The sequence below is a fragment of the Cupressus sempervirens genome, chromosome 8, assembly GCF_028749045.1.
Source record: "Cupressus sempervirens isolate cs-2001-9-10 chromosome 8, ASM2874904v1, whole genome shotgun sequence".
Lineage (NCBI taxonomy): Eukaryota > Viridiplantae > Streptophyta > Pinopsida > Cupressales > Cupressaceae > Cupressus > Cupressus sempervirens.
In genome coordinates, this window is record NC_143125.1 from 237,081,790 (window position 1) to 237,095,425 (window position 13,636).

The following is a 13,636-nucleotide window of genomic DNA, read 5'->3' on the forward strand; positions in this document are numbered from 1 at the left end:
TGGTGCTCTGATTTGTCAAATCCAAGTGAAGTATTACAGCCAATGGAATAAGGTGAGAATTGAATCCTACCAAAATCAGAAAGCCAAGTAGGGAAGATCTTTCACTTCCGAAATGACAAACAATAGAGAACTCCAACAAGAATTCGTAGTATAAAGAAAATAATCCAAATCGCATGCCTAAAATTACAAGGTGGTCTTATAAAGGTCTTCGGGGAAACTTCCTAAAAGATTACAAAATGGCAATAATTTGACTAGTACTAAAAATAAATAGTAGGCCCGAAAGATTAAAAACATTGATTCTCAACCACATAACAAAATATTATTATTTAATAATATTGAGAGACATTACATTTCTAATCAAAACATCATTTTATTAACATATTATAATCAAAATATTAAAGTACATCAATATATTATAAAAATAATGTCTTTTATATTGCACTGACTCCTTCTCGAAGAGAGGGTTAAAGGGTAGCTTGTCAAAATAAAAATCATAGAGGATGAAATTACGCCCAGATCTTTTCAGCTCCTGAGAGAAATGTGATTTTTTTTCGAACAGAAGGAATTCATGAATACATTGTTAGCAAGAATTTCAACAAAGGTGTTAAAAAGTATGCAAAAAATGAGAACACAGACAATGCATGTGGGCTACCAAGCATAGAAGGAGTTGTCAAACCAGGCCAGCGGGTAAAACAATTTTCCAGAAGCCTATATTTGAAGTTATACTGAATTTAAAGTATATACCTTAAAGTGTAAATGCAGAAAATTGATTTGATCTTGAAAATTGTTTGTATAATTTATATTCTTGGTTCACAGAGACAACTGCGGAAATTAGAAAAAGAAATTAACTGGATTGTCAAGAAAGTTTTTTAAAAATATATAGAGAAATTTAAAATATTTATATGAAAACATGGATAAAGCATGTAGTTACACATACTAGAACCTTAAAATATAAGAATTAGCAGAATTCTTATGCCAAATTTGTATTACTTTGGAGTCAAAGTCTAATTTGTTCTAGAAGTTAAAGTCAAAGTCTCCTGGGTGTCCCCAATTCTCCGAGACATTTCCAAGACAGGGATGGCAGAAAATATTTTGGAGATGCCTCCTTGGGTAACACTGCTCAAGACAATAATCTCTCACTGACCTTGGATGCTCTGTCGCTTGTATATTTGGCTTGCAAATTCTGTTCTGAACTATAATGCTTTGTCTAATCTGATCTGATCTGGATTATATCCACTATGTTTCCTTTTGGTTATTTATTATCAATTCAAAACCTGATCTATACTTTATTCAGAATGTTGGAAATTTTTGTTCAGATAATTTGAAATTGTCAACTTTGGGGATTTTAGTCATTAAGGTATTTTCAAGTTTATCTAGATGCTTTCCCATTCATATTTCCATATGTCCATAATGGAGATGTTTTGAGAACTTGGGAACGGTTAGGGAACATTGTCCTCCACCTCTTTTTTGTTCAGATTTTTGACTTGGTGGTCAGCACCTTCTTTGAGATTCATGTCGTAGAATGGGGTAAATCTGGCATTTGTATTGGGTATTAACAATTTGAACTTTTGGTACAACCACAAATGCATCCAACAAGTGGTATTAGAGCCTTGGATCATGGATTAGAGTCTCTCTTTAGTGGGTGTTGAATGCTCATTAGGTACTGAGGGGTACATCACTGAGGAAAAAAGTTGGAAGTCCCAAGGAAAGTCAGGGATGTCATAGTAGCTTGTCCCTAGTTCTGTGCAAACAACGAAGTCAAAGAAAAATACATATATTTTAGCATTTCGGTGGGATGTTGATTCTGAAGATGGGACCGAGGCTCATGAGGAGGAGACACCACGAGGATTGGTGTGGGAGTTTCATTAGATGAGGATGCTCTTCTTCCCACTGGCTACGACAAAGATGACTTGAATTTTGATGCAGAGTTGGCTGAATCAGAATAGGAGCAGCAATGTGCTTTGTTTACTTTTGATATATTTTGATTTTTATATTGAAAATGAAACTATATGGCAGCACTAAGCCTTTGTGTATTTTAGTTTTGTACGCTAAACCTATTTACATATCTTTTGACACTGAGTTCTGATTTCTGAATTCAAATGCATATTGTGTTTTGATATAATGAAATGTTGTAAACTTGTATGCTAAGGTTCTATGATGTTTAAATGAGATGCTTTATCTATATTTTCATATAAATGTCATGTATATTTACAAATTTCCTTATATATTTTAAAATTTCCCTATATTTTATATAGTCATCCGCTTTGTTGAACCCCACCTCGAATTTTAGCAACAAAATTTTCTATCCTGAAACCTGTTCCTCTGTCCCAAAAAAACTCAGCATAACACAAGGTATTTTCACTTGTAACTTAGTCTTAAATGTGAAAAAATTACATTAACAAACCCACTCCATAATCTCTTATTATTCTTGATCAAATGTAAACGAATTAGATTGCCAAATTCAGTCCATAATCTCTTATGATTCTTGTTGTAGTTCTGGTTTGTGTTAATCTAGATATTGGCTTAATCCCAGATGACCAGGGATTCGTCTACCATGTTAAAAGGTGAAATAATGGAAGATTAAAGGGCTTTAGGATTTCCTGAAGTCTGTGATCCTTTCTATACAACTATTACTCTTGTGTCCAACTGTCTCACACTTCACAGAAGATAACTTTGTAAACCTTACTTCCAATGCAGAAATATAACCACTACAAAATTCCTCTATAAGATAATCTAAGTCATTGGCTCCTCAGGATAATTCTAAGCCATAGGTCGTTTCAGGAAACTAGGATTATTGCATTTTCTTAATTAGCGAAATTGAGATGATTTTGGGAATCAAAGCTCCCTTCTCTCAAGTTTTTTTGACGAAAAGTATAAGCATTGAACAATAATCAGGAGTTATATATGGGCCCGGTATGTTATTAGCAAGTGTATATTTAGAGGTCATTCACGTGACCCTTCTTGTCAGACCAGAAATAACAACATCATCTCTGAAACATCAAAAAATTCAACAAAATATTTTAGCAGGAACCCATGGATGTTTAGGAATTTTAGTTGGATTCCAGATCTTAGATAAAAATTGATGAAGTAAATGCAACTTACATGCTGGTAAAGCTTTCTGTTGGGATGTGAAGTCTAACAGTCATATGACTATTAGTTATTTCTCTTATTAGTATTTGGAGAGCTTTCTATAAATGACTGCTTACAGTCTATGTACTTTGTATTTTATGTACTATGCATTTTAGATTGGATTAATATATTGTATATACTAATACCCTACTTAAGAGAGGATGTATGCAATTGCCAAACTACCATAAAATTACATCTATTGTGTTTTGTCTTCTTTGTATTTTATTCACAAATGGTTTCTCCATTTGTTTTCCACAGTAAGGTTTAGCAGAGATGGAAGAAAATGAAGTTGATTTTGTCATTGACGATTTTTTTGAAATGTAGGCTCTGAAGAGAATGATGTTGTACCTGCAAAAACTAATAGAACTTGCCATATTTATAGGTGGGATGACTAAGAAAATAAGCATGAAGCAGAATCAGAAGAATGATTTAGAAGCTCAAAGAAGATAAAGAAGCTCCCTAATTTAAGCTTGGTGCAATTCACGGGTGATGTGTAACATAGGAAAGGCATCATGGAAGAGTTGGGGAAGAAGGTAGATGTAGACAAAAATGGCAAGTCTACAAACAACCGGGTGTTGGTCATTTATGAAATGATTTCTCTTACTTCTGGTTTCAGCCTCGATGATCCGAATAATTTGCTTCTAAAATTATGGCTTGATACTCGGGAGGAAGTCATCGGAGTATGCAACCAATTAATTCCCCTGTTCATAATTTTGGGAATTCAATCCTGCCACATTCCAGTCACCGCAAGCAGCAAAATCTTAATAACACAGTGTTTGGTAGCCCAAAATTCACAAGAGATATGTCAATGCCCAAAATTTCTGATATAGGAATGTATTTTGAGGTCTGCAGAAAGTAGCTTATTTTATTATGAACTGATGGGTTAGTTTGTGCCTACTTTTTTGTAGGAGAATAATTTTTTGGCTTCAATTTGGAGAAAAATTCATTTAGAGTGTGCTGGAACAAAATTTGACTGAGTTGAGATCTTTTTAAGGTCTATTTGTTCTCTGAGATTCGAAATAGAAAGCAGGGGATACTACTGTACATGGCTGTGTCGGTTGAACTTCACCAAAGAGATTGTTGAGATATGAAGGCCAACCAATGATCACATGACTATTCATTTCCGTTCATCTCTTCTATTTGAAAAGCTTTCTATAAATGATTGATTGTATAGAGTATAGTGGATTGGATTAATATAAACTAATTGTATAGAGTATAGTGGATTGGATTAATATAAACTAACTCTATGCCAAAGAGTGGATTGAGGCAATTACCAAACCACATATTGTGTTTTGTCTTCTTTGTATTTTGTTTACATTTCATTTCTCTTCTTGATTTAAACTGACACTTCTTTCCCCTTCTATGACTGTACATTTGGCTTTCAAATATAACTCTTCCATAAAAGGTAGATCAGTTCATCCATTCAAATCATGTGAATGTTGGTAGTTTGTGTGTTTGTTACACGAGTGTGGAATTGGGTATTGGCTACAAGCTTCTATAGCAGCCATTATGCAATTAATGAAATGTCTTGTTGAATAAAGTTTTATATGTTGTGAATTAAATCAGAGAAGTGAATTGTTTTCCTCGGATATTTCATTGTGAAAACTGAACCCATATCGATGAGGTGGACATTCTGAATAAAAGATGTGTTAATGAGTGGTGTGGATATGGTATTGCACACAGAAAGCAGAGCCTTAGAGGAAAGCGAAAGGAGAAAGGAGTATCTAGTGATGGAAAGCGTTTGATTTACTATATTTACAATCCAATTGAATTTCTGAGCTGCTTAATTCATGTAGTTAATAATCCTGAATTTGGAGAACCTCATTTGAGCCATTTTACTATGACGACAGCAACACCATTTTCACAATTAATAACTTTGGTATATGGTATTAGTTTCAAAGTTTATTCTTTAATCTTACAATCATCTGGTGTTCAAGGCTGACATATAGTCTAAAGTTTATAGAACTTATAATGGTGGACTGTGATTTGAATTAGTTGAACATATTTTTCCAAGATTGTCTACATATGTGTGTGTGTGTATCAGACTATTTACTAGTAATACTTTGGACTTTGTTGATTTGAAAATGTAGGTCAAGTTGGACCATCGGAGTATTATCTGCAATTTTCAGTCATAATGGGTATGTAGCAGATCAAGGTATGGGATATCTTTGGAATGCATCCATTTGAAGTTATCGAGCCAACAATGACTTGGATAAGCAAGATTGACAACCACGAGAAGCAGGATTGAAAGCAGAAATTCGCCAATCGGCACCAGTAAAAATATCACAATGTGTTGAACACAACTTTGTGTGGGCAGTTGGATATCATTTAGAATGACAGGCGTTTCCAAGTCTCAATTCTGATGATTGATGTTCCAAATTCTAAATTCCATCTCTATGTCTAGGAGATGGTTAGAAACTTTTGAAAGATTGCATGTGTATGAATGTCTATATTAATAGGGGAATGTGTGTTTGGTGTATTCAAAACTCTTTAGCCACAGAAACTAAAATACCGCAATGCGTGGAATGGTTTCAATATTTGAAATTGAATCATGTTATAATGAAATCTATGGCTGACACGAATTTTAATTAGAAGGCTTGTAAGTCGTTTTTACACTTTCCTGCAAAATCGTTTCCCACAATACAAATTATGCAGATATGTAAAAGAACATCTTGACAATCATAAACTGATATGAGTTCATACAAATAAAGATTCGCATTTCTAGGGTATCAGTAAAACAAAGTGAAAAGCTTTTCATTTCACCCATTACAAACAAATAAGCTTTCTTTTCCAAAACTCACAAATGGAAAACCCATAAAAGAAAATCATACCGCGGGCAAGCGGGCTTGTCTTACAAATTGGCATAACCATAGGTTGTAGGCAAGCACTAGTAGCAAGAAGTCTCATAGCCTGTTGAGCTCACATTGGTTTTACACTCCAAGAATTAAAAACCATGGAAACAGGAGAAATAAGGATGGAGAAGGCACTGTTTTGCTGTTAATCTTTTGTTGGAATCCACCTCCAACATCTTCAAGAGCAAATCCACACCTATTGAGCATCCCATCTTTTTAGCTGTACTTTCAAGCCGATTCTGCAAACCAGACCTCCAGCCACCACATCCCAAAATATTTGTCAAAAGCTCCACACGGATATTTGTATAGTTTAAATCTGATAAAGCATCCCAGTATTTGTCCATCATCTCCCAGGCAGAACCTCCCACATGCTGAAATACAATACTTAGCTGCTCTTCTGGAGATTTCCCACAAAGCAGGGGTTCTCCTATGACCATCTCTGCAAAAATGCATCCCAGTGCCCAAACATCAATTGCAAAGCAATTGTATGTTTTTTGTTGAAGTAATAACGCAGGTGCTCTATACCACAAGGCCACGTATTCTTTCCCATTTCTTTCTATCACACCATTATTTTTATCCTTCACCATCTTTGCCAACCCAAAGTCTGCGAGCTTAATTGTGATGCCTCCTGCCTTGTTAATAGAGAGAAGACAATTATTGGGCTTGAGATCTCTATGTGCGACACCCATGTCATGGCAATTGGCCACACCACAGCAGAGATCCCAGATTAGCCGTTTCACCATCTCAGGCCTATTGTTACTTCTTAAATAATAATTACGATATGCATATCCTCCATGCATGATTTTCTTGATGAATGACAGGGGATCCATATCCATAAACTCCATAGCAATATAAGCAATTTCATTTGCAGCCATACCTGAACCATTGTTGGTGGTTTCCTTGAGGAAACAATCGTGCACTATTTATGCATTACCACATCTAAGAATCTGCACCACATATGGACTGGGACATAACAACTTCAGTATCTTGCTCTCCTCAAATGTATCATCAGTGCACAAAGATGTTTTGATGGCCACTGTATTTTCCGTGTTGATATCCACAGCTTTTGATACTACTCCATAAACCCCACGACCTAAAAACTTTGTCAACATGTAATTAATCTCCATCAAATAAACTTCAAAATCTCAATTTGAGGGATCAAGTCTTGTTGAAACAGCTGAAATTAATTTGGTCGAATGAATACCCCTCAATCTAAGTCCCAGCCTATAAACTTGTGTTCGTTGATCTGATAACAAACATTCTTTATGGTGGCCCTCGTGGAACTAGGTTGATGACAGGCTTTGCCAGACAGCCTTGCTTGCGGATCTGAATCTCCATAAATTTTTTTTTAAAAATTAGTTGGCAATATGCTGAATGAAAATACTTCAAAATAGGAATTTGAAACATTTCCAATGAAATTTATTTACAGGATTAAATTTATAAACATAGATATGTTTACACTATTCCAATATTAGAATGTTAAATGAAAGGAAAAAGTGAAATAATAAAAATAAGAACCTTGGTAGTACAGATTTATCATTTCACTTTTGTTGGATAGAATAATAAAATATCATTTTATATTTTAATATAATTTTTTAACTTTGATATATTTTGATTATTTATTCTTCATAAAATTTAAGTAATTTTTTAATGTAATTAATAATCTTTATTTTTGTTAATACAGTATTTTCGGAATGTTCTTTTTATATAGTTTAATTTATTTTTATATTTATGATTGTTTTGAAATAATTTGTTTTTATTTTATCAGTAAGAGAACTTTTTTAACATGCACAAAAGACTGATTGACTTTGGAATACACCCATGTTAAGTGATATATTCATGTAATTTAAAGCTAATCTTGGTTTTTTTTACATGATTCATTTTATAAGATTTAATTACTTTTCTAGAAGGTAGCTTTTTTTTACTTGCATGATAGGTGGAGTGACTTTGGGATAAGGCATGTATAGGGTCTCAAGTCCTTATATTTATATTAACAATATAAATAAGTGAATATATTGATATAAATATTTGTACATTTGACGGTCATAAGATTTTAGTCCCTGCCAGAGATGAAGTTTGCATGTGTTGTATTTGCAATTAATCTTTCTGTAAAAACCGTTCCAAAAACTTTTAGCCTATGATGGCTTCATTTCATTTTACTCCGTAATTTATTCTCCCACAATTGGTGCACATCCATACCTTAAAACTATCATTGGCATTCCTTCAGTTGGTTTGCCCATTATAATCACTGGAATTGAACTGGAATCCGATAGGAATGAATTTAAAAACAAAATTTTTAATTTGAATTCGTCAAACTCAAATTAGAATTTGAGTTTCAAATTGAAATTGAAAATTTGTTAATTGCACTTTAAGAAGTGAAATTAGAATTTGACAATTGAAATTAGAATTGTTCCACCTCAAATTCAAATTCCAAAACCCCATAATGCACTAACTTCCTCTCTTCCCTCATAGGCAGCTACAGCGGCAAAGCCTCACAGGAACTTGATATTGACACCTAGTGGATAGCCAATGCCAACCAGTATTCCACATGGTACAATTAAAGCTTGCTACTGATTTTAAGAATCAAATCTACCTATCATTCATGTAAGTGTCAAAACTAATGTGATCATTTTCTCCTCCACGATTGATATTTGCTAAATTCTATCCATTATACCTTTTGAAGAGATGTGTAATGTTACTTTTCTATATGCTATCAGGGTACCAATGGTGCTCAAAGCTCCAAACAATTAGATGGTAGAGTACTGGAAACAAATACTATATGCTCTTTCTATCACATTCTGATTGTTTTCTTCTAGTTTTCGAAGCAAATATACCGATCTCCATCAATAAAGGTTATCAAAAAATAAATTAAAACTATTTTATCTAAGGCCTTTGTAAATTTTTTACTCTCTTGATTTCATCTTCCAGAAATAAAAAGAAGATAAAAAAATTAGGACAATTTTTTTTTAATGCAATTGATTCCAGAAACCAAATACAATCCACTACAGACAATGCAAGATGCACCCAAAAAAATATTTGTTATCAATATAAATCCTGACCAAATCAAGAGACAAATATAGGATGAGAAAAACATCTTGTGAAGCATATGTCTTCAAATTTATTAAGAGGACTTATCTAACGCATTGAAGTAAATAAAACCTCACAACTAATGAAATATATATATTTTGTTTCAATGTATTTGTATTGAGGTTTTAGAATTTTTTAATGTAAAAAATTTGAGTATTTTTTTATGTTTTAATATACTACTTCTTGTTCAAAGATACCTTAGGGTTTAAATCATCTAATTTTATTATCTTGTGATGATTTTTTTAATTTATTAAATATTTGAACTTGCCTATAAATACATCAGATTTTAAATCATATAGCTTTTTTTGCCTTGTGATGATTATAATAAAATGTTCCATTTTTATCCCTTCTATCTTATCAGCATGACAAGATTCAATATGGCTATTTAGCATGACCATTTTCTTTTTATTATTCTATTGTCAGTTTAAGGTTTGGTTTTTATATTTTAAATGTAGATAATTTATATTTTAATGTTTTATTATTGGTTTCTTGGACTTAGTGATAAATGCTTCTAATTTTAATTCATGTAATTTTATTACACAATATGTCCCATTTAGCTCCATTTTTTCTTAATCAGGGTGAAAATATTTATTAGTCCCTACCATTAAGGCAAGAGACTAAAGTTTTCGATAGACTTTTTATGCATTAGTTGGTTTCTTAGAAATCACCTAGTCCACAATTTCCCATTTAACCTATGGTTAGCTAAAACTTATCATTAAACAAAATTACTACATTTTAATTTCTATTTTATAATTGGATGCGATCCTTTTTTATGGCAATCTGTAGTGCCTGCCCCTAAGTCGCATTTCTGTCATCCTTGCCAAACTCTTTTAGGCCAATTTATGTTTGATGATTAGTATTATTATTTTAGAGATTATCAGATATTGTTTTACACTCAGTTTATTATATGATGGAATTACTTGGTACTCTATATTTCATGCATGTATGATGATTATTCAATGGTTTCAGTTATCGATGATGATTAGTTAGATGGTTTATTATTCCATGTGCTTTCTTATGGATACTTACCCCATACTGCATGTGTATGGTGTGCGTGTTTATTTTATTTATGTATGGTGTTTCTGATGTGGTTAAGGAAGGGAGTCGTAGTCACCTGCTAGTCGGGATCTACACGATGCACCACTTCCTGCCATTGTCTGTTTAGCTTAGAATATTGTGTTTGTACATGCGTGGATTTTATGCAGGTTGCAGGTACCGGGTATCGACTTCCCTGAATTGCCAGGATGAGCGTACCCTATTGCATTATCTCAATGGTAAGAAAGGGGAGATAAATTCTTAAGTTCAAATTCCATACCTTTAAGCCATTTGTCCTAATTGAAAATTAGGACAAGTATTTGAGTCAGTACCCTCCGAATGTGTCAAATGACGTTAATTCGTGATTATAACCATTTTGTTTGTTTTAGTATGTGCTTTGCAATGATGGGTTTTCGTATGTTGCTTTATGAGTCTTTGGTGTAATTTTTATTAATTAAGTCTAATTAAAAGATTAATTAATGATTTAATTTAATGGAAAAATTATTATGACATTTTAATATTTAATTAATTGAGAAATTAATTAAATAAAAAGAATTAAATTTGGTGATAAAAGTTAAAAGTTTAAATTTAGAACGTGATAATATTTATTTAATTTAATAATAAAATATTTAGAGTTCATTTTTAAATAAATGCTAAATATTATTATTAATTGAATTAATAAATATTTTATTAATTAAGTTTTTAAAATGAATTAAGAAGTGGAAAAGATATTAAATTATTAAAAAGATTCTACATTGCATGATGCGTGCATAAGTTTAAAATAAAAGAAATTAATTAAAAATATTAATTAATGATTTAATTTAATAGAGAATTATTTTGATATCTTTAATATTTAATTAATTGAGAAATTAATTAAATAAAAGAACTAAATTTGGAGATTAAAGTTCAAAGATAAATTTAGAATAGGATAATATTTATTTAATTTAATAATAATATATTTAGAGTTCATTTTTAAATAAATGCTAAATATTATTGTTAATTAAATTAATTAAATATGTTATCAATTAAGTTCTAAAATAAATTAAAAGTTGAAAGATATTAAATTATTAAGAATTCTAGATCGCATGATCTAAGCATGAGTTTAAATATGAGAATTAAATTAAAAGATTAAATAATAGAAAATAATAATGTTATTTTAATTTCATAAAGTGCACATGAGATTAAAGTAATAAATTAATTTAAAATAGAAGTCAAGTGGATTATTAAATAAAGTTATTTTATAATTCAACTTAATGTGCATGAAAGATGAATGCAAAATAAAATAAAAGATAATAAAGGTTAATTTGGGAGTTAACTGAGTTATGCAATGAGTCTTCTCGGGTGAACGCACAATTAGTGCCCCGATTTGAGAAGAATTTGCTTATCACAACTTTGGGGGTTCATTTTTGAGGGACACGAATTTGGACAAGGAATTTGGGGAAGACAGAAATTTTGGGAGACAACTTTTGGAAGCAAATTTTAGAAGGCAAATTCTAAAGAAGATTTTCAGAAGAAGGTTATTGAAGAGGAGTGAATTCTCTTACAGTTTTTGGAGATTGCATAATAGCATCAGGTTGAGGTAGGGTCTTGTGTTTGATCACGGATTGAATTATGCAATTTGATAATCTTGTCTTCTTCGTGCTTGTGGATTATCAATCCGAATTGTCTGGATTTCACTGTTTGATCCTTTCGCCCTCTTATGAACCTTATGATACTATATTGTATTTCATCTATATAATAGAATTGGAAGAATAAATCAATTTGAAACCCTCGTTCTAGATGATAGAATTTTACAAATTAAACTAGGGAGAGCTTTTGAAAGAAAAGAAAATCTTGATTGAAATTTTTTATTAAAATGAAAGAGAAGAAATTTGTTATATAAATTTTTATACTGAAAAGAGACGATATTCTTTTAACGAATATTTTAATTTAGAGATCTAAGTGGTTAGTTCTATCAGATTAAAATTTCAATCATTTATTAAAATATATATATATATATATATATATATATATATATATATATATATATATATATATATATATATATATTGAAAAAAAGAAAATTGTTTAAAACAATGTTTTTTAAAATTAAATATATTTGAAAAGTATTATATAAAATTTTAAACAAATAAAAAAAATATATATAAAAAAATATATATATGTATAAAATTTTAAATGTTGGTGGGAGGGGGCGAGAATACCCACACCCCTCCCGTACCTACCTTTTAAGACTGCCGTCGGCAGTCTGCTGGCGCAGGTACTGCGTCAGCCAGGCTGCCGCAGGCCCTGCGTCAGCAGGCCTGCCGCGTTGGCCAATTAAAGGCCGATGGCCTATATCAAGTAATGTAAAGTTTTATTTATGTTTTGTTTTGATTTTAATTATTAATTTTAATAATATTAATTGTATTTAATTATTATTTTAATTAATAATATTTATTAAAAGAAAAAGAAAAAAGTTTTAATGATATTATTAATTATTATTAAATAAAATTATTAATAAGATTATTAATAATTCTTAATTAGTATTTAAATGAAAGTATTAACAAAGTTTTATTATTGTTTATTTAATAATAATGTATTTAAAATAAGGTTATTTTAATTAATAAAATTATTAGTAATTATATTAATTATTAATAATTGATAATTCTAGGAGTTGGTAATATAAGGATAGGTTAAGGGATATATTGTAATTCATAAGTACCTAAATTATACACTGGAAACGAGAATAGAAACCCATACATTTGAATTAACGTTGTATTATTAGGATTAAATCAAATTGTGAGACTATTCTATATTTATATGTGTTATCTGTATTATGGGGTGTTTAGGTTTTGTCCTAGCATTGACCAGTCCTAGGTTGTTACCAGAGGCTCGGGGATTATGTGAATGTGATGTTATGTTGTTTTGATCTCGATCTTTTAAACCCAACCCTGTTGATGTGTTGATATGCTCTATGACATGTTCGTGATTACTGTTGGTTATTGCTTTCCAGTTTCCTTGTGTGAAGCTATGATGTATGTATTTAAGATACTTGACTTAACCATTTTTGAGTCTCGATCAGTTATATTTGATAACCATTTTTGAGTCTCGATTAGTTATACTTGGATTGCTTTTCGGTCGCTTGAAAAGACTATAGTGTTTGTTATGTTTTTGATGATGTCATGTTTTGACTTGACCATTTTGGAGTCTTCGATCAGTGTTGTAATTTACTATTGAGATACTTTCTAGTTGCTCATTGGAGAACCATTGGATTTTGTGATCTATCATTGATGCCTTCAGTTGCTGATAGAGAACTGTCGTGGTCATATGATTATTATTTGGTGCTTATCTGTTGCTCATGAAGAACTGATGTAGTTTTGTGGCTTATCTTTTATGATGTCTTTTCAGTTGCTTGTATAGGACTGAGGTGGTTTTATTATGATTCTTTGATTTATGATTTCATGAGCCTAGGGTAGGTTATCTATGTGTAGTGTCGGGAAGTGGCTTGCAATGAGGATCGGGGCCCTAAGAGGCTGCCTGGAGTAACCCATTGT

The 13,636-nt window shown here is 31.5% G+C and overlaps 1 long non-coding RNA gene and 1 pseudogene across 1 annotated transcript; one reads left to right on the plus strand and one right to left on the minus strand.

The window, feature by feature from the left end:
- The first annotated feature begins 441 nt into the window (after positions 1–441).
- Positions 442–5,694, plus strand: LOC149542377 (uncharacterized). The gene is made up of 2 exons (XR_016355189.1): positions 442–687; positions 5,220–5,694. It is a non-coding gene; the product is annotated as an uncharacterized LOC149542377 (long non-coding RNA).
- A 201-nt stretch (positions 5,695–5,895) lies between these two features.
- Positions 5,896–7,108, minus strand: LOC149542378 (cyclin-dependent kinase B1-1-like; annotated as a pseudogene).
- Between the last annotated feature and the right edge of the window lie 6,528 nt (positions 7,109–13,636).